Here is a 27,374-nt window from a genome sequence, read left to right as displayed (position 1 = left end):
TTGTTGGTAAGCCATGTTCGAGCATGATCCGCCATAACTCATTTCTCTTAACTGAATCGTACGTTGCCCTGAAGTCTATTAACAGTTGGTGCGTCTGTAAGTTGAATTCTCGAAATTTATCGAGGATTTGTCGCAAGGTAAACATTTGGTCCGTCGTGGAGCGTCCCCCTCAAAAACCGCATTGGTACTCGCCAACAAAGGTCTCCTGCAACGGCCTCAGTCTGTGGAACAGGATGCGGGAGAGAATTTTGTACACGGTATTGAGAAGAGTTATGCCACGATAATTGCTACAGTCCAGGCGATGACCTTTTTGTAGATCGGTCATATGAGACCCTCCAACCAGTCCGAGGGCAATTCTTCATCAGACCACACTCTCAGCGTGATCCGATGGATGGCACGACACAGCTGTTCGCTCCCGACTTTGAAGAGTTCGGCGGTAATGCCGTCCTTCCCAGCTGCCTTGCAGTTTCTCAGCTCTTTCACTGCTTTCTTCACCTCGTCCATAGATGGTGGATCCACAGCTTGACCATCATTCTCAATAGTCATCCTGCTCCTTTCGACTCCACTGTTTCCCTCACCGTTCAACAGCACACTGAAGTGTTCCTTCCAACGCCTGGCCACCTCTGTTTTATCGGTTATCAGGTTCCCCTCCCTATCGTTACACATGACAGGAGCTGACACGTTTCGATTCCTAATTCCGTTGACCTTCTTGTAAAAGCTCCTCGCATCGTGCCTGGAGAAGCAACCTTCCGCCTCCGCAAGAAGACGCTCCCAATGCTGTCGTTTCTTCAAGCGATGGAGTCTCTTTTCAGCGGCTCTAGCATCTCGATATATACCCACGCTCTGACGAGTCACAGCCGTGGCCAACATGTGACTCCTGGCGCGGTTCTTCTCCTCCGTCACTCGCTGGCACTCAGCGTCAAACCACTCATTGGACGCAGCTGCCGCAGTTGTACCCAACACTTCTCGCGCTGTAGTGCTCATCGAACTATAGATGTGTCTCCTGCGCTTTCATTGTATGTCTTTTCCAGGAGCTCAAAGAACACCTCTTGTTACACTAATGGGTAAAGTGAGTAAAATTCTCAAAGATACAAAAACATTTGAAAAAGTATCAATCAGTTGATTTTTTGTGATGTAGTTTAACGCATTCATTGGAGTCGTCTCAGCTGGCAACATAGGTGATAAAATAACAAGTTCTTGGTGCATTTCATGTCCATCGATGTCACACTCTTTCTTGTGTGTGAGGATTTTCTGTAAATGTAGACAACTTTTCTCTAACTGATCTGTACTACAACCCATTAAACTGTGAATATCATACAAGAAGCTGAAATTGTTACTGTGATTTTTCATTAACTGGATTCGATCATTGAACGATGCAATAGCTACATCCAATACAGAATAGAAGAAATTCACTTTGAAAGAGAGTTTTTTCGATGTAATTGGTTCATCTGACTGTTCGTATGCAAACTGTTTCTTTATCATTCTCGGCCGAATTCGTGTTTCTGTTTAACACTCCGGATTTACTTCTAAAATGTCGGCACGTTCTTTTGCATCAGTAATGACGCTATTCAAACCTTCATTACTCATATTTTTCAAAAAATTTTAAACGCTGCCTATCAAGTCTATAGTGTTTTCGAGACTGCTATTTATTTTTTGAAGGTACTTACTCACTAAATTGATTTTGAACAAAATTGAATGCCAAGCTACTAAACTGCATAAGAATTTGATTCTTTTAATTTTTTTTTGCTAGGCTTTTTGCAGTATTTCTTGCAAACGCATCTTGCTTCAGATCCTCGATTGCTTCATATAGGGCATAATAAATTTCTCCTATATTAAACCTCAAGGGAGTGACAGCATAAATTCGACTTTCCCAACGCGTTCCACTCAGAGGCTTTACCGTAAGAGAAGTAATGTGTTTTTTGAACGATGAGTTGAAGCAGAAAAGAAGTTGAAAATATCTTGCACGACACTGAAAAAGTCTACTGCATCAAAACATGACTTGGCACCATCGCTAACAACAAGATTGAGAGAATGGTTGCTGCATGGAACGGATTGATTTTACAAAAATTGATTTTTACAAAAAAAAAGTTAAAGATAATTAGTTTAAGAGATTATGACAGATCTCGACGTTTCATGTATTTCTAAGACCATTTTTTTCAATATCGAACATTTTACGAACTACCTGTGCATTTTTTATCGGCCGAAAAAGTGAAACTTTGACCGCTTCGAGGCACCACTTTTCGAAGTCCGACTGAGCTGAAATTTTGCAAGAAGACTGTGGCATGTGGAGTGTTAGTACAACGTTAGTACATGAAAATGTGGATGGTCGCGTCGCACGTGAATGGAAATCCTGCTAGAGAGAGAAAAATTTTCCTCGTCGCTTAAAAAATAAGCACACGCATTAGCCGTCTGTTTGCCGCCCCTCGATGATTGACGAGCAGGCGACCGCCTGCTTCGCCTTCGCGTTAAACCGCCCCTGTGCTGATGTGACGTCCCAGTGGAAATTAATTTCCTTTTAAGGGACTCACTATTTTACTTATTTATATTTATTTATATTGATATTCATATTTTATTCCATCTAACTTTTTCAATTTTTTTTTCAAATGCCCATTACCGATACTTTCACACCAGAAGGCTAGCGCTTGGAGCCTCCTGGTAGTGGACACCGACAAGAGAATGAAATAATGAAATGAAACGATAATGGTAAACATTAGATATAATGTTTACTCTCATCATGTGATTTCACATTTTTATGAACAACGGACAAAGTTACAATCTGATTACAATGAAATTCAATAGGAACCTATGGGACAACTAGACTTTTCATTTGACACTAATTTTGTGAAAATAGGTTCGGCCATCTCTGAGAAAAATTAGTGAGTTTAAACAACCTCAGGATAACTTTTCTTCACATAACTTTTGAACCATATGCTTAATCATAACACAATTTAAAAGTTAAGGGTTTTGGAGACAGCCCGATCATTTGAAACTAGTGTTATTGAAATCGGTTATGTGGTCTCTGAGATATTGATGTTTCGTGATTTTTACATTTTGATACATAACCTCTAAACTAAAAATTCGACCCCTTTTATATTTTTGGTTTTTCTAGTGATTGCTATTCCTTTCTAGGAGAAAGGAAAAAAGGTCGCCCCAGGACTAGGGGGGCCCTTGAATCGGGAGGCCCGGGGCATTTGCCCCCCCTCAAAACCGGGCTTGTATGGAGTGTGGTCCCCGTGGCTCTGTGGTTAGCGATGTCGGTCGGCTAGCTCTCCCTCACGGTTGTGATATTGGGTGATATTGGGAGCTGGAAATTTTCTCGCCTCAGCACTGGGGCACGGTGTATCGTTGTACTTATCCTACACATACAAAATGTGCCAAAAACAATATCGATAACGAATTCTCTCAACTAATCTAGTTGATCGAGACCGCTATTAGCCCCAAGGCTAAGCGTGCGACATTTAAAAAAATCGTACTATTTGAAGGTTCTCGGTATCGATCGTGATTAAATTGTTCGAAATTAAGAGTAATTTTTGTATTTCGCTATTTCTGAAGCACTAACATTACGTCAAATTTCATATTTTATATTTCAATTACAACTTCATTAGAACCCAAAGAGTGAGTATACTTTTATTGGACTGAAGCGTCCATGTAAATCTATTTTTACAAATAATAAGTTTGAATGAGAAAGGCTGGGTCTGACCGCTAGGTGGATTAAATTAGGTTTTCATATTACTTCGAAAACGTTATGAATTATATTTGAGTTTCAAATACGGTAAGTTTGCTTATTCAATTTTTAGGTGCTTTTTCGGCTGCCGTTTTATTTTAACGATAGCTCACTCCACCAGTACAATTTTGAGAAACGATGTATGACAAACTTGTAGTCCCTCAGTAGTACTAAAAATTTGCCGAATATCAACTTTTACGCCTGAAGTGTGAGAGCCCTTATTCAGTGCGATATTCAGCAGTACTTAATGCGGGAGTTATTCTACGGTGAAGTATATTTTACTCTCACGCTTACTTCACTTTTTGAGACCTATTTCCGATTCCATCAAAAGTGAGGTGACAAAAATTAGCTCCGTTAAGTTAGATTGACAGTGCAGTGAAAATGAGATTGAGGCAAGTGAAATGAGTTTCCCAGCACAAAAAATCCCGACTTTTTTTTTTCAAGATAACCCGGATCTCGACGTTTTAGGGGTTATCCACATACCACGTGGACAGATTTTTAACGATTTTAACCCCCCCCCCCCTCCGTGTACAACTGCCCATATAAATTCGAATAAAATTGTATGGACCATGGTCATAAGCCAAGCCCCCCCCCCAAAGCTCACCACATGACATGTGGATGGCCCCTTATGCATTTCTAAGATATTTGGTATCAAAAAAATTTCATATCAACAACTGCATTAACTACGCCTTTCGTCATAAGTCGATTAGGTGAGACTTTGACCGCTTGAGACAATACTTTCTTAAAGTCAATTGAGCTGAAATTTTGTATGAGGACTTTTTTCGAGAAGACGAAGCTTTTGAGCCCTACCGCTAAACGAAACTCAAAGATCAATTTTTTCTTTTACATTTCATTAGCCGCAAAAATGTGTTAGTCTCAAACAGAACAACCATCACACTATGAAAGTGCATCAAACCAAAAGAGGTCGAAAGCATTCGTGCATACAAAAATATCGTAGTTTGCTAAGGTGACAACAAGTGACGAATGCAATGACTCGTCAATCTCGACAGCAAACACTTTCGTGAAAACTTACGTCTTTTGCAAAGGAACTTGCAAACTCATCGAAAAATGCACACACTTCCGTGGACTTCCCTTTGATGCAATATGGTCTGTTGTGCGAGAAGCAAAAGTGTGTCGAAAGTGCTTGAAACAACACAAAGGAACATGCGAGCCTAAAACGTGTGTAGTACAAGGATGCACATTCAAACACCACCCCTTGCTTCAAAAAAATATGAATGCTGGGGTAGGCCTGAAACCGCAACGCTACGGATGCACACCAAAGCGAATCGAGTCCAGTATTATTTCGATATGTACCTGTGGTGGTATATGGCTCTGGCATGTCAATTTACTGCTTGGCGTTCCTTTATGATGGATCCCCGCTTACCCTTATGGATCAATCACTTGCTGACGTGCTAGATCTGGTGGTAGAGCCTTTTCCGCTACGTCTGAAATGGACAGGTGGTACGCATCGTGCTGAAAACGAATCACGTTAAGTTAGACTGGAAATTTCAGGTAGAGAAGGAAACGATTTGCACTAGATAACATAATGTACGTGCCGTGAAAAAATTGCAGCTCCCATATCCATCGCTGAATATGGATCATATTCGACGGGAAAACCACTACTTAAATAATCCGGTGACATCCTATGAAAACGTACGACAACGTTTATTAATCGGAATACAGCACGCTAGCATTATGTTGGTGAGAAAAGCCGCGAAGGAGAGGTCGGTCAACCTATCGCTATGAAAACCCGTTTGGGATGGACTGTATACTGTGTAGTGCCAGAAAATCAGCAAACGAATATGGTTCTCTATACGTATTACGTGTGCGCGTGTAAATGCGAAGATTAAACTTCGCTGAATCTCACTGTAAAGGATTTTTTTCTACTGAAAGTCTCGGCATTGTTAAGCAAACGAACGTAACGACATCGCCCGACGACGAACGCGCCCTTGAACTGCTCAGAGAAGTCACCCGTTTTGGTACCCGTATGGTACGCGGTACGAGAGCGGACTGCTCTGGGAGCATGATCGTGTAAAACTGCCAGAAAGCAAGCAAATGGCGCTAAAGCGATTCCATAGTCTGGTGAAACGATTGGAAAAAGATCCCGGCTCAGACCGAGTGCTAGACGAAAAGTTAGCCGATTATATCGCGAAAGGGTACATACAAAAACTGACAAGCGATGAACTTGTCGTCAACTACGAACGCGTATGGTACTTATCGATCTTTCCGGTTATGAATCCCAATAAGCCGAGCAAGGTTAGACTAGTCTGGGATGCTGCAGCCGTTTCTTATGGGATCTCTTTGAACTCCACTTTACTTACGGGTCCAGATCTCTTAACCTCGTTACCAGCCGTTTCATACAAATTTCGTGAGTGCCGCTTCGCAATATGCGGCGACATTCGCGAAATGTTTCATCAAATTCGAATACGTGCAATGGACCAACACTGTCAGAGATTTATGTGTAGAAGTGAAATAAATCAAACGAAACCAGACGTTTTTGTAATGCAAGTTATGACATTCGGGGCCTGCTGCTCTTCTAGCAGCGCCCAATTTGTAAAGAATCTCAATGTAAAACGATTCCAAGACAATACATATGTGATGGTATGCTATATAGTCTAGAATCGGAAGAAGAGGCCACCGAACAAGCGAAACAAATTCGATACGTTCATCAGAGGGGTGGTTTCGAGATACGCAATTGGATGTCCAACTCCCCAAGAATTCTCTCATCTCTCTCTGGCGATCCTCTCGAAGAGAAAAGTCTCAATTTCTCATCGGACTTGGCCACCGAAAAGGTACTTGGCAAGTGGTGGTGAGCCAAAACAGACTGCTTCACTTTCAAAATAAACAGGGCCAGGCTAAGTAAGAACCTATTGGAAGCTAAACGTCGACCCACAAAACGTGAGGTATTGCGCACTCTCATGACAATCTATTACCCGTTGGGGCTAATATCGCATTATCTTATGTACCTGGATGTACTGCTTCAAGAAATTGGATTTCGAAAGTAGACTGGGACGAGGTAATCGATACGTTGTTTGAAAAGTAGGTATATGATACGTTGTTTGAAAAGTGGGTAAATTGGTTACAATTACTGTATAAGATTGAAAATCTTAAGATGCCACGCTGTTATAGGCGGCAGATAAATGTTGGAGAGCAGACAGAAATACAATTACATACCTTTGTAGATGCAAGCGAGGGCGGCGGCTGTAGTATACCTGCGCTACGCTGAAGGTGACACAGTAGAATGTCCGCTCGTCTGCGCAAAAACCCGTGTGTCGCCAATCAAATACGTTTCAATCCCCAGATTTGAGCTTCAAGCAGCCGTTATAGGAGCTAGGCTTGCCAATACCGTTAGCATGGGATTGTCAATCAAAATAAATCGACGAGTTTGCTGGTCTGATTAAAAAAAACATGCTCTCGTGGCTGAGTGCAGACCATCGCAGATACAACCAATACGTGGCTGCACGGGTGGGTGAAATTTTGGAAATGTCCGGTTTGTCAATTTCCAACTAAATAGAATGTTATTGATAATTGTACTAAATGGGTATGGCAACCATTATTGACGATCGATAGTAGATGGTACAAAGGTTCACATTTTTTATGGAAAAACGAATCCGGTTGGTCACAGATTCCACAGAAAATTAATGCAACTACAGAGGAAAAGCGTTTAAGTGTAAACACTCACTTCGAATCTCGTGCACCAATAATATCCGCGACGAACTACTCGAGCTGGTAAAGATTAATATGGGTAACGGCGTATGCCCTTAAATTTGCATCAATCATATGTAAGAGAGAAAAAGGAAGACCGAAATTCCTTACCAGAGTTCCACTTCCGTATAGTACAGTTGGAATGTTACAGTGACGAAATAGCATACCTAACAGGTGAAAGTAAACACGTGTAGCATTACCATAATTTAGGTTATATATTAATTTACAATAACAATTAAAAATAATACATTGAGAAACACCTTGTATATTTGGCTCGCTCAATATTAAAGCTTCCTTCTTTTCGTTCTTACCTTAACAAGACAGTGAGTGTGCATCTTTGGCTATCTCGCGCAGAGCGTTTGAAAGTTTGATTAAGCTTCGGGCCCACTGTAACTCGCAGATGGGTTGGTTCGACGGTAAAGTTAAGGGGAGTGGAGACGCCTCTTTCGCAGCAACGAGAATTAAGAAGACAGAAGTTGTTCGAGATTCCAAAGAGAAGCGGTTCGGTCATACTCGAACTTTGGAGGTTGGAAATCAATACCTTGGGGATACTTTAGGGGGGGTGGCTCCCGTCACCAATAAGTTTGGGTGGAACTTTCGCAATAATTCCGTGAATTATTACGTAGTTTCTGTCACGATGATTTCTAGGATCATATTCTTATCTGAGGAATTTTAGCTTTCTCGATCACTTGTTCTTGGATCGTGAAAGAAGTTGGAGCGGTCTTTCTTTAGTACGTCGCGGTGTGGTTGAAAAGGTATTCAAACCACGTGAAAAAGTTTCATATTAGGGAAGTACTAATAATAGATTCTTTTCCCAGAGTGGTTAGTAGTTCCCAGAGTAGATATATGAGTGCGTGACAAATATCGTGCGTGCGAGAACCGTATCAAAGGTAATAAATTTTTAAATTAAAGATAACGATGTGCAAAATCGTAAAACTGTGATATGCGTGCTTGTGGTGTAGGTTCATCGCTGGAGCTTCCCGACGCACCGCCAACTCTACGTTTGAACCCGCTTCAGACCCCAAGGGCCCGTTTTTTAAGGACAAGTTCCCGGTTAGCTACCACGCGACCGGAAGAGCGCCGATCGTCATCAACGCGCTAGGCAGGGAGCTGCACGCCGAAGTGTCATCACCGTTTACCTGGGATAGATAAGGGAATCTACAGGAGAAATCCAAGCACGTAAAAAAATGCATGGTTGTGAATACGTTCCTTATTACTTTATTCATGCGCATGATCGATAATCGAAATATTAAACTCCACTCACATCACCCGGTGGTAGCGAGAGTTGATCGAACCGTAAATGCCTCTCATTCGAAAGCTAAAAAGCTCTAGGGTTCAAGGCCCGTTTGGGTTCGAGACCCGGCGTCGTCGGTTAGTTTTTTTTGTACCGCTTCGACTAAATGTACCGACTTTGACTCAAGCCACGTGGAGAATGTTCAAATAGCACGGCTACTCTTCTTTGCCGTTTGCTTAACCGATAATCCTGACCAATCGAAATCCTAGCTAGGTCAGCGATGTGATAGCTGCAGGCCAGTCCAGCTTCACACTTTCAGCAGTTTCAACCATTTAAGTTTTTGAAATAGTATTTTTGCATATAATAATTACTTGAGGTTTTGTAGAATAACTCAAGGTATAGGGTATTAGCTATAATCATTATTTTAAACACTTATGTTTTTTGCCTTTCTCCTAGATAGATATAGCAATCACTGCAAAAATTAGGTATGAAAGTGCTCCAAACCGAATGTCGTATATAACTCGACTCAGTACGACGAGCTGAGCATTTTCTGTATGTATGTATGTATGTGTGCGTGTTTGTGTGTGCAACTTTTTTTTCTCACTCACTTTTCTCAAAAATGGCTGGACCGATTTCCATGAAATTAATTGCACATAAAAGGTCCAACTGTGCCATAGGTTGCCATTGAATTCCATTGTAATCGGATTTTTAGTTTGGAGGTTATGTATCGAAATGTAAAAATCACGAAACATCAATATCTCAGAAACCACAAAACCGATTTTATTAAAACTGGTGTCAAATGAATGGGTTATCTCTGTAGTATCGAGGTCAGTTGGAGACCGATTGCTGTCAAAATCACTACTGCCTTTCATTATGTGTACTCTCTCATCTTAGTCTTTTACTCACACACATGAATCATAGGATATTACATCTACATAGGCTAATTACTATACTACATTAGATTTCTTGTTTCATTTTTTTTAAATATATATATATGATTACTAGCTGACCCGGCAAACTTCGTACCGCCGCCATAGGTTTATTGACTGTTGTATTGAAAAAACCTAAATTAATCCACCTAGCGGTCAGACCCAGCCTTTCTCATTCAAACTTTGATTTGTAAAAATAGATTTATATGAACGCTTCAATCCAATGAATGTATATTCACTCTTTAGGTTCTAAAATATTGATGTTGTAATCTATACATATAAAAATGCAGTCCGGTTTGTCTGTCTGTCTGATCCATATAGGCTCGAAAACTACCGAACCGATCGACGTAAAAATTTGTATGTAGGGGTCATTTTTGTATTTCGCTATTTCTGAAGCACTAACATTACGTCAAATTTCATATTTTATATTTCAATTACAACTTCATTAGAACCCAAAGAGTGAGTATACTTTTATTGGATTGAAGCGTCCATGTAAATCTATTTTTACAAATAATAAGTTTGAATGAGAAAGGCTGGGTCTGACCGCTAGGTGGATTAAATTAGGTTTTCATTTAAGTTTTAAAGTTGTTTATTTTCTAGCTCATTTGCGTTAGCTTGACGGAGCAGTGTTTACAATACATTTTATTTTTACAGGGTAAAAACAAACTTGTTAGAGGGAGTCATCGCTACACCCGATTTACTGGGGTTAGTATGGTTTTGCAGATTTCTGGTTGGGGGTTGTTGGGTTGGGAGCTTGAGTTTGTTTGTATTATTAAGTAATTATTAACTATAACTATTCTAAGATAAATATAAACTAATTTCTAATTACTAGTGAATAAATTTTCGCACATGTATTACACTGCATTTCACATTGCACCGAATTATCGTGATCTCGAAACAGGTACAGCACTGTATCCAATCAGGTTTCGAGTTTTTGTGTCTCCAGCACAAGGTACACCAGTCATTCAGTGAAAGAAGGATGAGTAATTTGATAAGATACAAAAAAACGTTTATTTTAGAGTTTAATATCCGCATTTTTCAAAAAACAGTATAGCTCTGACATATACTGGAGATCACCACTTCCCAAAATGTCTCTAACGGGTACATTTGCTTGTCTTCCTCGGGCCCGAAGGGAATCTATTAGCTTGGACCTAACATCAGAGTATTCGGCACACGACCAAACAACGTGCTCGATGTCGTGGTAGCCATCGCCACAAACGCAGTGATTACTGTCCACAAGTGCTATACGAAAGAGATGCGTGTTTAACGTGTAGTGATTGGACATAAGTCTTGACATCACTCGAATGAAGTCCCGACTTACATCCAACCCCTTGAACCATGCTTTCGTCGATACCTTAGGAGAAATGGAATGTAGCCACCGTCCCAGTTCATCTGTATCCCATGATAATTGCCAACTATTGAGTGTTCTCTGACGCAAAATACTATAAAATTCATCATAAGCAATTGGTCTACTATAAATATCGCCATCAATAGCACTCACCTTAGCTAAAGAGTCAGCCTTTTCATTGCCCGGAATGGAACAATGAGAAGGTACCCACGCTAAGGTAACCCGGTAATTTTTATCTGTTAAAGCACTTAAAAACCGACGTATTTTCCCCAGGATCGCAGAGCCTCAATGGCACTGAGACTGTCTGTGAAGATGAAGTAGTGGTCTATGGGTAGGGTTTCGATGATCCCAAGGGAGTACTGAATAGCAGCAAGTTCTGCGGTGTACACGGAAGCAGGAGCATCTAGTTTGTAGGAGGCAGTAAAATTTTCGTGGTACACACCGAAGCCAGTGGACTCATCTAGATTAGATCCGTCAGTGAAAAACCTTTTATCACAACTAACATGTTTGAACTTATCGGAAAAAATCTTAGGGATCTCTTGCGGTCGTAATTGATCCGGGATACCAGAAATGTCTTGTTTCATGGTGGTGTCGAAGAATATAGCATTATTAGAAGTATTTAAAAGTGCGACATTGGAGGAATCGTATGAAGAAGGATTAATATTTTGGGCCATATAGTCAAAATATAAAGTCATAAATCTGGATTGAGATTGAAGGTCGACCAACCTCTCGAAATTTTCAATTACTAATGGGTTCATGATCGTACATCGAATAAGTAACCGGTAAGAGAGATTCCAAAAACGATGTTTCAACGGAAGAATACCCGCTAGCACTTCAAGACTCATCGTATGGGTCGACTGCATGCAACCTAAGGCAATACGCAAACAACGATATTGTATTCTTTCAAGTTTTATAATGTGTGTTTTCGCAGCAGAGCGAAAGCAGAAACAACCGTATTCAAGAACTGACAGTATCGTTGTTTGGTATAACCTTAGAAGGTCTCTTGGGTGAGCACCCCACCAAGTTCCAGTAATCGTACGAAGAAAATTAATCCTCTGTTGGCATTTTTGTGTCAGATACCTAATATGACAAGCCCAGGTGCATTTAGAGTCGAACCAGACCCCGAGATATTTAGCGACTAAAGCCTGAGTGATCGTTTTACCCGTTAGTAGGAGCTGCAGCTGAGCTGGGTTATGCTTCCTAGAAAAAACGACCAGCTCAGTTTTCTCCGGAGAGAATTCGATACCCAGCTTGAGAGCCCATTCAGACAAATTGTCTAAGGTATCTTGCAATGGTCCTTGCAGATCGCTAGCCTCGCTACCAGTAATGGATACAACGCTATCGTCTGCAAGTTGCCGTAGCGTGCATGAATTGGCAAGACATTCATCGATGTCATTAACGTAAAAATTATATAAGAGAGGGCTTAAACATGAGCCCTGGGGAAGACCCATGTAACTAATTCGGGAAGTTGTCGAATCACCATGTGAGAAATACATATGCTTTTCTGACAACAAATTGAGCAAAAAATTATTCAAATTTGGTGAAAGTCGCTGCGAATGAAGTTTCTCGGTTAAAACTTCTACAGAGACAGAGTCAAATGCCCCCTTAATGTCCAAGAATGCAGAAGCCATTTGCTCTTTTCGAGCAAAGGCGAGTTGAATTTCAGTAGAAAGCAACGCTAGGCAATCGTTCGTTCCTTTGCCCCGGCGGAAGCCAAATTGAGTATCTGAAAGTAAACCATTTGTTTCGACCCATTTGTCTAACCGTAAGAGGATCATTTTCTCCATTAATTTCCGGATGCAGGAGAGCATAGCAATCGGCCTATAAGAATTGTGATCAGAGGCAGGTTTTCCGGGTTTTTGAATAGCAATGACTTTTATCTCCCTCCAGTCGTGCGGAACAATGTTTAGCTCAAGAAACTTGTTGAACAAGTCCAACAAGCGTCTTTTTGCAGAGTCGGGTAGATTCTTCAACAAGTTGAATTTAATTCTATCCAACCCTGGAGCCTTATTGTTGCACGACAGGAGAGCCATTGAAAATTCCAACATCGAAAATGGAGGCTCTTCCGTAGCTACTAAAAACGCGTTGCGAAAGGTCTTCTGTTCCGGTACAGAGTCCGGACAGACCTTTTTGGCAAAATCGAGTATCCAGCGGTCTGAATACTCCTCGCTCTCATTCGAAACGTTACGATTCCGCATGCGCCTGGCGGTATCCCAAAGAGTGCTCATCGCTGTTTCCCTCGATAACGCGTTTACAAACCGCCGCCAGTATCCGCGTTTTTTCGCTTTCATTAAGCTCTTCATCTGCCTGTCCAGTACCTCGTACCTTCGAAGCAGCTTAACCGAGCCATACTTTCGGTAGTCCTTATATGCCGAGGACCTTCGCGCGTACAGTTCAGAGCACTCTTTGTCCCACCACTTGGTAGGAGGACGCCGTCTAATTGTTATCCCGGGTATCGGTTTGGTCTGAGCTTGAGTCGCGGCGTCGATGATCAAGCCAGAAAGGAACGCGTATTCTTCCTCCGGAGGAAGTTCCTCGTGAGATTCGAGATTTTCCGCTATGATAGTCTCATAACGCTTCCAATCAATGTTACGTGTGAGGTCGTATGACATATTGATTGGATTCGCGGGAGTTGAACCATTAGCAATTGAAATAACGATTGGAAGATGATCACTACCGTGAGGATCATTGATTACTTTCCACTGGCACTCTAACGCTAGTGATGTCGAGCAAAGGGATAGGTCAAGCACGCTTTCACGTGCTGGAGGATTAGGTACACGTGTCGCTTCCCCAGTATTCAAAAGTGTCATATTGAAGTCGTCGATCAAGTTACAAATTAAAGAAGATCGGGCGTCGTCGTATTGCGATCCATATTGCAAACAGTGGGAGTTAAAATCTCCCAAAATCGAAAAAGGTGCGGGAAGCAATTCTGCTATGTCAGGAAGTTGCCTCTGTTCAATCCGCACGGATGGAGGAATATAATTCGAAGCAATGCAAAGGTCTTTTCCATTCATATTTGTTTGAATGGCAACGACTTCAATATTCGAGATTCGAGGGAGGTTGGTTCTAAAAAAGGAGTAGCACTTTCTGATCCCTAAAAGTACCCCTCCACCATGTGAGTCTCGGTCTCGACGGATTATGTTAAAATCGTGGAAATTGGGTTGATTATTTGAATTTAGAAAAGTTTCACAAAGCGCAAAAGCGTCACAATTATAAGTGTTTATCAAATGAGAAAATAAATCGAGTTTGGGGATGATACTTCTGCAATTCCACTGTAATACAGTGATAAAATTCCTAACCTCTTTCGCCGTATTAGTCATCGAAAAATATGATAGCTGAAATGAGGGGCCAAGTTGCTGCCAGTTGTTTCAAAAATGTTTTCACTGTAGGGAGAAGGGCAAGAAGAATGTTTTGAAGGGGATCTGTAATGTTGAATGTTTTGAATATCCAGTCCACAATATCAGAGAAATTTATAAACCCTGTTTCTTTTTTATCCTCTGATCGAGAAATGGGTGCACGAGGGGTTTTTGGTGCCCCAGGAAGCGGTGGGTACTCCTGGTTAGATTTGAAATTAAAACCGGGAGGCACTTGCTTCGGTTTTTCTTCACCGCTTCCTTTTTGCGTAGGCTTATTGGTCATTCCGCTAGGGGTTATCTTACGACCTTTGCGAGAAAGATTAGGAGAGTTTACTATTCTCCTCTTCCTAGATCCTTCTGGCATGGCATAAGAACACCCTTCGACGGGATCGTCAGATGTACCCTCATCGGTTGGCAAAAAGGAAAAAATGTTTCCTGTCGAAGGTGGCTCAGCTCTCTTTAGCATTTCTGCAAAAGAGCGCTTTGATCGTTCCTTGAGGGAACGCTTTATTTTCTCCTCGCGCTGTTTGTACGCGGGACATGCCGAAAGGTCATGCCGAGTTCCCTCGCAGTAAAGACACTTTTCAGTATCCTCACTGCAAGCGGTCTCAGCATGATTTCCTCCGCACTTGCTGCAGCGTGCCTTGTTGCAGCAGTAGGTGGCTGTATGACCTAACTGCTTGCAGTTTTGGCAATGCATGACCCGCGGTACGAACAGGCGTACAGGCAGACGAACCCTGTCCAAAAGGACGTAGTTCGGCAGAGCAGATCCAGCAAAGGTTATCCGAAAGGAATCCGAAGGGGAGAATTTCTTCTTCCCTTCTACGATGGATACTGAATGCAGTTGCTTGACATCCAGTATTTTTACATTTTTCATTAAGGGGTTCTTGAAACAGCCAGCCCCATAACGAAAAATGTCATCGACTGTGAGATTCCCTTCGGTAATCACACCGTCGATCTCCACGTCCTTGGCAGGGATGTACACGCGATACTCTCGCGTAAAGAGCTCGCAGCTAGCAATCGCGTTTGCTTGCTTCAAGCATCCCACGACAACTCGCAGTTTATTCGGTCTCACCTTGGTTATTTCGGTTACGGCCGAAAACTTTTTTGCCAGGTCCTTGCCAATTTGTATAATGTTTAACGGCTTCTTTATGGGCCGGAAAAAGACAAAAAATGGACCTATAGCGGCATCTGGGTAAGCTTTTACCCGTACCTCCGGAGCTTCCGGTACTGGGCTAGGTACAGGGGAGGGTACAGGGGACGGTAGAGGGGACGGTAGAGGGGAGGTGGTGGGGGAGATTTCGATTTCTTCCCCAATGGTTTCTATATACAAGAATAATTCCACCTGCATGTTGTCCATTTTTTGCGGGAGCGTTTCGCTCTACCGCTACTCGCGGTAAAAAAACCGTATATGGAGGGGAATCAAGAAAAAGTTGACTAAATGAAAAAACAATTTGTTCAAATATAATCGTTCAAAATAAAAAAAAAGTCAGTGGTAGTTAAAGGGTTAAAAAATGAAACACAATACTTAACAAGATAATCCTGACCAACGTACTGCCGTACGCTTTTCCGTGCCGCAAGCGGGGTAGCCAGAATCCGGCGGTGCGCGGGGGAGTGCTTCTACTGCTGGACTGTCAGCTATTGTCGCAGAGGTGGCTTCACGTGCTGCAAGCGGGGATGGGTGCGGCGATGCGGGGGATAGTTCTTCTGCCGCTATACTGTCGGCTATTGTCACCAAGGCTGGATCACTTTTCTGCTAGCGATGTAGCCAGCACCCGGCGGTGCGGGATATAATTCCTGCTGCTGTGCGCAGCCTATTATCACCACGGCACTGACTGACCCGAAAACAAAACCGTGACCGAAATGTATTGTTGAGCAAAAGACGTGCGAATCGATACGGACTGAAATAATATGCGTCTATTCGCTTCGCAAGCAAAACAGCTTCTGAAATTAGGTTTTCATATTACTTCGAAAACGTTATGAATTATATTTGAGTTTCAAATACGGTAAGTTTGCTTATTCAATTTTTAGGTGCTTTTTCGGCTGCCGTTTTATTTTAACGATAGCTCACTCCACCAGTACAATTTTGAGAAACGATGTATGACAAACTTGTAGTCCCTCAGTAGTACTAAAAATTTGCCGAATATCAACTTTTACGCCTGAAGTGTGAGAGCCCTTATTCAGTGCGATATTCAGCAGTACTTAATGCGGGAGTTATTCTACGGTGAAGTATATTTTACTCTCACGCTTACTTCACTTTTTGAGACCTATTTCCGATTCCATCAAAAGTGAGGTGACAAAAATTAGCTCCGTTAAGTCAGATTGACAGTGCAGTGAAAATGAGATTGAGGCAAGTGAAATGAGTTTCCCAGCACAAAAAATCCCGATTTTTTTTCAAGATAACCCGGATCTCGACGTTTTAGGGGTTATCCACATACCACGTGGACAGATTTTCAACGATTTTAACCCCCCCCCCCCCTCCGTGTACAACTGCCCATATAAATTCGAATAAAATTGTATGGACCATGGTCATAAGCCAAGCCCCCCCCCCCCCCCCAAAGCTCACCACATGACATGTGGATGGCCCCTTATGCATTTCTAAGATATTTGGTATCAAAAAAATTTCATATCAACAACTGCATTAACTACGCCTTTCGTCATAAGTCGATTAGGTGAGACTTTGACCGCTTGAGACAATACTTTCTTAAAGTCAATTGAGCTGAAATTTTGTATGAGGACTTTTTTCGAGAAGACGAAGCTTTTGAGCCCTACCGCTAAACGAAACTCAAAGATCAATTTTTTCTTTTACATTTCATTAGCCGCAAAAATGTGTTAGTCTCAAACAGAACAACCATCACACTATGAAAGTGCATCAAATCAAAAGAGGTCGAAAGCATTCGTGCATACAAAAATATCGTAGTTTGCTAAGGTGACAACAAGTGACGAATGCAATGACTCGTCAATCTCGACAGCAAACACTTTCGTGAAAACTTACGTCTTTTGCAAAGGAACTTGCAAACTCATCGAAAAATGCACACACTTCCGTGGACTTCCCTTTGATGCAATATGGTCTGTTGTGCGAGAAGCAAAAGTGTGTCGAAAGTGCTTGAAACAACACAAAGGAACATGCGAGCCTAAAACGTGTGTAGTACAAGGATGCACATTCAAACACCACCCCTTGCTTCAAAAAAATATGAATGCTGGGGTAGGCCTGAAACCGCAACGCTACGGATGCACACCAAAGCGAATCGAGTCCAGTATTATTTCGATATGTACCTGAGGTGGTATATGGCTCTGGCATGTCAATTTACTGCTTGGCGTTCCTTGATGATGGATCCCCGTTTACCCTTATGGATCAATCACTTGCTGACGTGCTAGATCTGGTGGTAGAGCCTTTTCCGCTACGTCTGAAATGGACAGGTGGTACGCATCGTGCTGAAAACGAATCACGTTAAGTTAGACTGGAAATTTCAGGTAGAGAAGGAAACGATTTGCACTAGATAACATAATGTACGTGCCGTGAAAAAATTGCAGCTCCCATATCCATCGCTGAATATGGATCATATTCGACGGGAAAACCACTACTTAAATAATCCGGTGACATCCTATGAAAACGTACGACAACGTTTATTAATCGGAATACAGCACGCTAGCATTATGTTGGTGAGAAAAGCCGCGAAGGAGAGGTCGGTCAACCTATCGCTATGAAAACCCGTTTGGGATGGACTGTATACTGTGTAGTGCCAGAAAATCAGCAAACGAATATGGTTCTCTATACGTATTACGTGTGCGCGTGTAAATGCGAAGATTAAACTTCGCTGAATCTCACTGTAAAGGATTTTTTTCTACTGAAAGTCTCGGCATTGTTAAGCAAACGAACGTAACGACATCGCCCGACGACGAACGCGCCCTTGAACTGCTCAGAGAAGTCACCCGTTTTGGTACCCGTATGGTACGCGGTACGAGAGCGGACTGCTCTGGTAGCATGATCGTGTAAAACTGCCAGAAAGCAAGCAAATGGCGCTAAAGCGATTCCATAGTCTGGTGAAACGATTGGAAAAAGATCCCGGCTCAGACCGAGTGCTAGACGAAAAGTTAGCCGATTATATCGCGAAAGGGTACATACAAAAACTGACAAGCGATGAACTTGTCGTCAACTACGAACGCGTATGGTACTTATCGATCTTTCCGGTTATGAATCCCAATAAGCCGAGCAAGGTTAGACTAGTCTGGGGTGCTGCAGCCGTTTCTTATGGGGTCTCTTTGAACTCCACTTTACTTACGGGTCCAGATCTCTTAACCTCGTTACCAGCCGTTTCATACAAATTTCGTGAGTGCCGCTTCGCAATATGCGGCGACATTCGCGAAATGTTTCATCAAATTCGAATACGTGCAATGGACCAACACTGTCAGAGATTTATGTGTAGAAGTGAAATAAATCAAACGAAACCAGACGTTTTTGTAATGCAAGTTATGACATTCGGGGCCTGCTGCTCTTCTAGCAGCGCCCAATTTGTAAAGAATCTCAATGTAAAACGATTCCAAGACAATACATATGTGATGGTATGCTATATAGTCTAGAATCGGAAGAAGAGGCCACCGAACAAGCGAAACAAATTCGATACGTTCATCAGAGGGGTGGTTTCGAGATACGCAATTGGATGTCCAACTCCCCAAGAATTCTCTCATCTCTCTCTGGCGATCCTCTCGAAGAGAAAAGTCTCAATTTCTCATCGGACTTGGCCACCGAAAAGGTACTTGGCAAGTGGTGGTGAGCCAAAACAGACTGCTTCACTTTCAAAATAAACAGGGCCAGGCTAAGTAAGAACCTATTGGAAGCTAAACGTCGACCCACAAAACGTGAGGTATTGCGCACTCTCATGACAATCTATTACCCGTTGGGGCTAATATCGCATTATCTTATGTACCTGGATGTACTGCTTCAAGAAATTGGATTTCGAAAGTAGACTGGGACGAGGTAATCGATACGTTGTTTGAAAAGTAGGTAAATGATACGTTGTTTGAAAAGTGGGTAAATTGGTTACAATTACTGTATAAGATTGAAAATCTTAAGATGCCACGCTGTTATAGGCGGCAGATAAATGTTGGAGAGCAGACAGAAATACAATTACATACCTTTGTAGATGCAAGCGAGGGCGGCGGCTGTAGTATACCTGCGCTACGCTGAAGGTGACACAGTAGAATGTCCGCTCGTCTGCGCAAAAACCCGTGTGTCGCCAATCAAATACGTTTCAATCCCCAGATTTGAGCTTCAAGCAGCCGTTATAGGAGCTAGGCTTGCCAATACCGTTAGCATGGGATTGTCAATCAAAATAAATCGACGAGTTTGCTGGTCTGATTAAAAAAAACATGCTCTCGTGGCTGAGTGCAGACCATCGCAGATACAACCAATACGTGGCTGCACGGGTGGGTGAAATTTTGGAAATGTCCGGTTTGTCAATTTCCAACTAAATAGAATGTTATTGATAATTGTACTAAATGGGTATGGCAACCATTATTGACGATCGATAGTAGATGGTACAAAGGTTCACATTTTTTATGGAAAAACGAATCCGGTTGGTCACAGATTCCACAGAAAATTAATGCAACTACAGAGGAAAAGTGTTTAAGTGTAAACACTCACTTCGAATCTCTTGCACCAATAATATCCGCGACGAACTACTCGAGCTGGTAAAGATTAATATGGGTAACGGCGTATGCCCTTAAATTTGCATCAATCATATGTAAGAGAGAAAAAGGAAGACCGAAATTCCTTACCAGAGTTCCACTTCCGTATAGTACAGTTGGAATGTTACAGTGACGAAATAGCATACCTAACAGGTGAAAGTAAACACGTGTAGCATTACCATAATTTAGGTTATATATTAATTTACAATAACAATTAAAAATAATACATTGAGAAACACCTTGTATATTTGGCTCGCTCAATATTAAAGCTTCCTTCTTTTCGTTCTTACCTTAACAAGACAGTGAGTGTGCATCTTTGGCTATCTCGCGCAGAGCGTTTGAAAGTTTGATTAAGCTTCGGGCCCACTGTAACTCGCAGATGGGTTGGTTCGACGGTAAAGTTAAGGGGAGTGGAGACGCCTCTTTCGCAGCAACGAGAATTAAGAAGACAGAAGTTGTTCGAGATTCCAAAGAGAAGCGGTTCGGTCATACTCGAACTTTGGAGGTTGGAAATCAATACCTTGGGGATACTTTAGGGGGGTGGCTCCCGTCACCAATAAGTTTGGGTGGAACTTTCGCAATAATTCCGTGAATTATTACGTAGTTTCTGTCACGATGATTTCTAGGATCATATTCTTATCTGAGGAATTTTAGCTTTCTCGATCACTTGTTCTTGGATCGTGAAAGAAGTTGGAGCGGTCTTTCTTTAGTACGTCGCGGTGTGGTTGAAGAGGTATTCAAACCACGTGAAAAAGTTTCATATTAGGGAAGTACTAATAATAGATTCTTTTCCCAGAGTGGTTAGTAGTTCCCAGAGTAGATATATGAGTGCGTGACAAATATCGTGCGTGCGAGAACCGTATCAAAGGTAATAAATTTTTAAATTGAAGATAACGATGTGCAAAATCGTAAAACTGTGATATGCGTGCTTGTGGTGTAGGTTCATCGCTGGAGCTTCCCGACGCACCGCCAACTCTACGTTTGAACCCGCTTCAGACCCCAAGGGCCCGTTTTCTAAGGACAAGTTCCCGGTTAGCTACCACGCGACCGGAAGAGCGCCGATCGTTATCAACGCGCTAGGCAGGGAGCTGCACGCCGAAGTGTCATCACCGTTTACCTGGGATAGATCAGCAGAATCTACAGGAGAAATCCAAGCACGTAAAAAAATGCATGGTTGTGAATACGTTCCTTATTACTTTATTCATGCGCATGATCGATAATCGAAATATTAAACTCCACTCACATCACCCGGTGGTAGCGAGAGTTGATCGAACCGTTAATGCCCCTCATTCGAAAGCTAAAAAGCTCTAGGGTTCAAGGCCCGTTTGGGTTCGATTCCCGGCGTCGTCGGTTAGTTTTTTTTGTACCGCTTCGACTAAATGTACCGACTTTGACTCAAGCCACGTGGAGAATGTTCAAATAGCACGGCTACTCTTCTTTGCCGTTTGCTTAACCGATAATCCTGACCAATCGAAATCCTAGCTAGGTCAGCGATGTGATAGCTGCAGGCCAGTCCAGCTTCACACTTTCAGCAGTTTCAACCATATAAGTTTTTGAAATAGTATTTTTGCATATAATAATTACTTGAGGTTTTGTAGAATAACTCAAGGTATAGGGTATTAGCTATAATCATTATTTCAAACACTTATGTTTTTTGCCTTTCTCCTAGAAAGATATAGCAATCACTGCAAAAATTAGGTATGAAAGTGCTCCAAACCGAATGTCGTATATAACTCGACTCAGTACGACGAGCTGAGCATTTTCTGTATGTATGTATGTATGTGTGCGTGTTTGTGTGTGCAACTTTTTTTTCTCACTCACTTTTCTCAAAAATGGCTGGACCGATTTCCATGAAATTAATTGCACATGAAAGGTTCAACTGTGCCATAGGTTGCCATTGAATTCCATTGTAATCGGATTTTTAGTTTGGAGGTTATGTATCGAAATGTAAAAATCACGAAACATCAATATCTCAGAAACCACAAAACCGATTTTATTAAAACTGGTGTCAAATGAATGGGTTATCTCAGTAGTATCGAGGTCAGTTGGAGACCGATTGCTGTCAAAATCACTACTGCCTTTCATTATGTGTACTCTCTCATCTTAGTCTTTTACTCACACACATGAATCATAGGATATTACATCTACATAGGCTAATTACTATACTACATTAGATTTCTTGTTTCATTTTTTTTAAATATATATATATGATTACTAGCTGACCCGGCAAACTTCGTACCGCCGCCATAGGTTTATTGACTGTTGTATTGAAAAAACCTAAATTAATCCACCTAGCGGTCAGACCCAGCCTTTCTCATTCAAACTTTGATTTGTAAAAATAGATTTATATGAACGCTTCAATCCAATGAATGTATATTCACTCTTTAGGTTCTAAAATATTGATGTTGTAATCTATACATATAAAAATGCAGTCCGGTTTGTCTGTCTGTCTGATCCATATAGGCTCGAAAACTACCGAACCGATCGACGTAAAAATTTGTAGGTAGGGGTTTTTGGTGCCGATAAAGGTTCCTATGATAGTTTGAGACCCCTCCCTCTTCTGTAAGGGAGGGGTCCCATACAAATTAAACATAAATTTCTGCACAACTGAAGAACAAACCAAGTAAATGAAACCGAATTTGGCATGTGGATGTTTTAAGGGGTAACAAATTTGTCCATAATAGTTGGACTCCCCTCCTTTTTCTGGAAGTGGTAATGAAACACAAATTTCTGCACATCTCGAAAGCTAACCAATTATAAATGGAACCATATTTGGCAGGTGAATGTTTTTAGTAGAAACAAATTTGTTCCATAATCGACCTCAGGCAACATTTTGGATTGTAAGATGGCAACTTCCGTTTTCTGGAAAACAGCTAAAAATGGCGGATTTTCACACAATATAATAATATCCGGATCTAGAATGATACACAGGAGCTAAAATCGATCGAAATTGTCTTCAAATGCCATTATGAGATCCAAAGTGGTGACTTTCGGTTTCGGAAAAACAGCGACAAACGACCAAATACCACTCAATATTGGTATTTCCGGAACCGTAATGATGTACTGTTACCAAAAATCGACTTCAGACAACATTTTGAATTGTAAGATGGCAACTTCCGGTTTCTCACTCTGTGCCGAACACGCATCAGTACTGGACGTGTTTGGTGATCGGTCCGATAGAGTATAAAACAAAAGACGTGTGAACAAGTGTTGGCATTGTTTGCCTGGTCGAGTGAAATAAATCCGGGTTCAAGGTCGTTCCTTTGTGCAACTGTTTCGCATCGTGACTGCCAGCTGGTGCGTAAGCCGATTTGGCTGCTGGCTGGATTGTGCTACAGCAGTGGACGAGACACAAACGAGGAAAAAGAAGAAGCCATCAGTGTCAGCGAGTCGTATCGCTGTGTGGAGTGATCTCACACCTGGCTCGCTGCTGGTGGCTGTTTAGTGCTGCTGTATTGGTGCTGCTGGCTGTAACGGCTGCTACTTCGAACGATCGGACAACCAACCTTACTGGAAGGGAGAAATAAAAAGGTACGTGTTCTTGTCAGCGCTAGTGCGCTAGACTTAAGATGGATGTAGATCCCTCGCCTCCCGCGCCACCATCCCCGAACCCCTCTGACCCTGACCCTTCTGTTACCCCCTCCCCTGTTCATTCTTCAGTCCCCCCTCGCCCCAGGCTTTACCCAGACGGAGCCCAGGGCAGCTATACTGTTTATTTTCGGCCAAAGGCAGGACCGAAATCGAAAAAGTTGAACCTCTTGCAGATTTCTAAAGACCTGACGAAGGAGTACAAGGGCGTGACCGAAATTTCCAAGGTCCGGCCTAACAAGCTCCGTGTCGTGGTCGGTAACCTGAAAGAGGCCAACGATATAGCTTGCTCTGAGCTCTTCACACGCGAGTATCGCGTTTACATACCCGCACGAGACGTGGAGATCGACGGTGTCATAACCGATTCGAGTCTGTCCGTCGAGTGTATACTACAAAGTGCCAAAGGGTGCTTTAAGAACAAAACGTGTCCCGAAGTAAAGGTGCTCGACTGCAAGCAATGGCGGTCAGCATCGATCATCGGTGGCAAAACAGTATACACTCCGTCAGACTCGTTTCGAGTTACGTTCGCCGGGTCTGCACTACCAAGCCACGTCTCGATCCACCGGGTTCGTCTCCCTGTGAGGCTCTACGTGCCCCGCGTCATGAACTGCCTGAATTGCAAGCAGTTAGGCCATACAGCCGCCTACTGCTGCAATAAGGCACGTTGTGGCAAGTGTGGGGAGTCTCATGCGGAAGATTCTTGCAGTGTTAACGCTGAAAAGTGTATTCACTGCGGAGAAAATCTGCATGAGCTCTCGACATGTGCGGTGTACATGCAGCGCAGGGATAAAATAAAACGGTCTCTCAAAGAGCGTTCAAAGCGTTCCTACGCTGACATGCTGAAGAAGACCGTTACCACTTCTCCCGTTACTTCGAACCCCTTCGATCTGTTGCCCTCTGAGGAAACCGATTCTGACGATTCACCAGCGGGAGCATCTTACGCCAATCCTGGGGAGTCTAGAAAGAGGAAAAGTGTTTCCTCTCCTAAACTTCCCAGAAAAGGTCCTAAGATTTCTCAAAGTGAAATGAAGGTTACAAACAAACCAAACAGTGCTGCGGAAAAACCGAAGCAAACTCCTCCTGGGCTGGCAAATTTAAAGTCCCAGAAGGAGTTCCCAGCACTGCCAGGAACATCTAAAACCCCAGTTGCTCCTTTTACACTCCCAGTTGATGAACCAAACTCTGGATTTGTGAAATTTTCTGACATTGTGGACTGGATTTTTGAAACTTTCAATGTACCCGATCCAATTAAAATTTTTCTTACAGCATTCCTCCCAACAGTTAGATCATTTTTGAAGCAGTTGACTGCCCAATGGCCTCTCCTTGCAGCGATTGTATCCTTCGATGCCTAATTCAACTGCGTATATGAAGGATTCTATCTCTGTCTTACAGTGGAATTGTAGAAGTATTTTACCAAAAATTGATTCGTTTAAAGTTTTGATAAATAAAAACAAATGCGATGCATTTTCCCTTTGTGAAACTTGGCTTACTTCAAATATTGATCTCAACTTCCATGATTTTAATATTATTCGCCTTGATCGAGACACCCCATATGGAGGAGTACTTTTAGGGATTAAAAAGTGCTACTCTTTCTATCGTATTAACCTCCCCTCGATTCCAGGCATCGAAGTTGTCGCATGTCAAATGACAATACAAGGTAAAGAGCTTTGTATTGCCTCAATATATATTCCCCCCAGAGCACAGGTTGGGCAACGGCTGCTCTTTGATTTAATAGAACTTCTTCCCTCGCCACGTTTGATTTTGGGAGACTTCAACTCTCATGGCGTGGCTTGGGGTTCCCCATACAATGATAACCGCTCCTCTTTAATCTATAACCTTTGCGATGACTTCGACATGACTATTTTAAACAACGGTGAAATGACACGTATCCCGAAACCTCCAGCGCGCCCAAGCGCTTTGGATCTATCCTTATGTTCGACGTCGCTACGGTTGGATTGCACATGGAAGGTAATCCTCGATCCTCACGGTAGCGACCATCTGCCTATTCTTATTTCAATTACTAACGGGTCAACTCGCATGCGACCAATTGACATTCCGTATGACCTCACACGAAATGTCGATTGGAAGTTATACGAGGAAATGATTTCAAAAGCGGTCGAGTCGATTCAACATCATTCACCACTTGAAGAATACAACCTCCTCGCGGGCTTGATTCTCGACGCCGCGTTGCAAGCCCAAACGAAGAAATATCCCGGCGTAACGATCAAAGAACGGCCTCCCACTCCGTGGTGGGACCAAGAGTGCTCCGATGTCTACACGCAAAGATCCGACGCGTTTAAGGCCTACCAGACGGGAGGTATACCTGGCGACTATTTACGGTATTCGGAGCTTGATACCAAGCTTAAAAGCTTGGCTAAAGCAAAGAAACGTGGATATTGGCGTCGGTTCGTGAACGAGACGTCGAGGGAGACATCGATGAGCACTCTTTGGAACACAGCCCGAAGAATGCGGAATCGCGTAACGGTCAACGAAAGCGAGGAGTCTTCAAGTAGGTGGATATTTGATTTTGCCAGGAAAGTATGTCCGGACTCTGTTCCTGAGCAAAATATTGTTCGCGATGCGTCTCCGGGCCACGACGCGATAGAATCACCTTTTACGATGGCAGAACTTTCAGTTGCCCTCCTGTCCTGTAACAATAACGCGCCTGGATTAGATAGAATCAAATTCAACTTGTTGAAGAATCTACCCGGCAATGCCAAGAGGCGCTTGTTGAACTTGTTCAATAAGTTCCTGGAGCAAAACATTGTACCGCAGGATTGGAGGCAAGTGAAGGTGATCGCCATCCAAAAACCAGGGAAACCAGCTTCTAATCACAACTCTTATAGGCCGATTGCAATGCTATCCTGTATCCGGAAATTGATGGAAAAAATGATACTCCGTCGTTTAGACCACTGGGTCGAATCAAATGGTCTACTATCAGAAACTCAATTTGGCTTCCGCCGTGCCAAAGGGACGAATGATTGTCTTGCGTTGCTTTCAACAGATATTCAGCTGGCGTATGCTCGTAAAGAACAAATGGCGTCTGCGTTCTTGGACATTAAGGGGGCTTTTGATTCCGTTTCTATTGACATTCTTTCGGGTAAACTTCACCGACAAGGATTTTCTCCAATTTTGAACAATTTTTTGCACAACTTGTTGTCCGAAAAGCACATGCATTTTACGCATGGCGATTTGGCAACTTTTCGCATTAGCTACATGGGTCTTCCCCAGGGCTCATGTTTAAGCCCCCTTCTTTACAACTTTTATGTAAATGACATCGACGAATGTCTGGCAAATTCATGCACGATAAGACAACTTGCAGACGACAGTGTAATCTCTGTTACAGGAGCCAAAGCTGCCGATTTGCAAGGACCATTGCAAGATACCTTGGACAATTTGTCTGCTTGGGCTTTACAGCTAGGTATCGAATTCTCTCCGGAGAAGACTGAGATAGTAGTTTTTTCTAGGAAGCATGAACCTGCTCAGCTTCAAACACAATTAATGGGTAAAACGATTTCTCAGGTTTTGGTACACAAATATCTTGGTGTCTGGTTCGACTCTAAAGGCACCTGGGGTTGTCACGTGAGGTATCTGATGAAAAAATGTCAACAAAGAGTGAATGTTCTTCGTACAATAACCGGACAATGGTGGGGAGCCCATCCAGGAGACCTTATAAGGCTTTACCAAACAACGATATTGTCTGTTATTGAATACGGGTGTTTCTGCTTCCACTCCGCAGCAAACACACATTTGATCAAACTGGAGCGAATACAATATCGTTGTTTGCGTATCGCCTTAGGTT

Source organism: Wyeomyia smithii, chromosome 3, assembly GCF_029784165.1.
Source record: "Wyeomyia smithii strain HCP4-BCI-WySm-NY-G18 chromosome 3, ASM2978416v1, whole genome shotgun sequence".
In the NCBI taxonomy this organism is placed as follows: domain Eukaryota; kingdom Metazoa; phylum Arthropoda; class Insecta; order Diptera; family Culicidae; genus Wyeomyia; species Wyeomyia smithii.
This window is presented reverse-complemented; position numbering follows the sequence as displayed.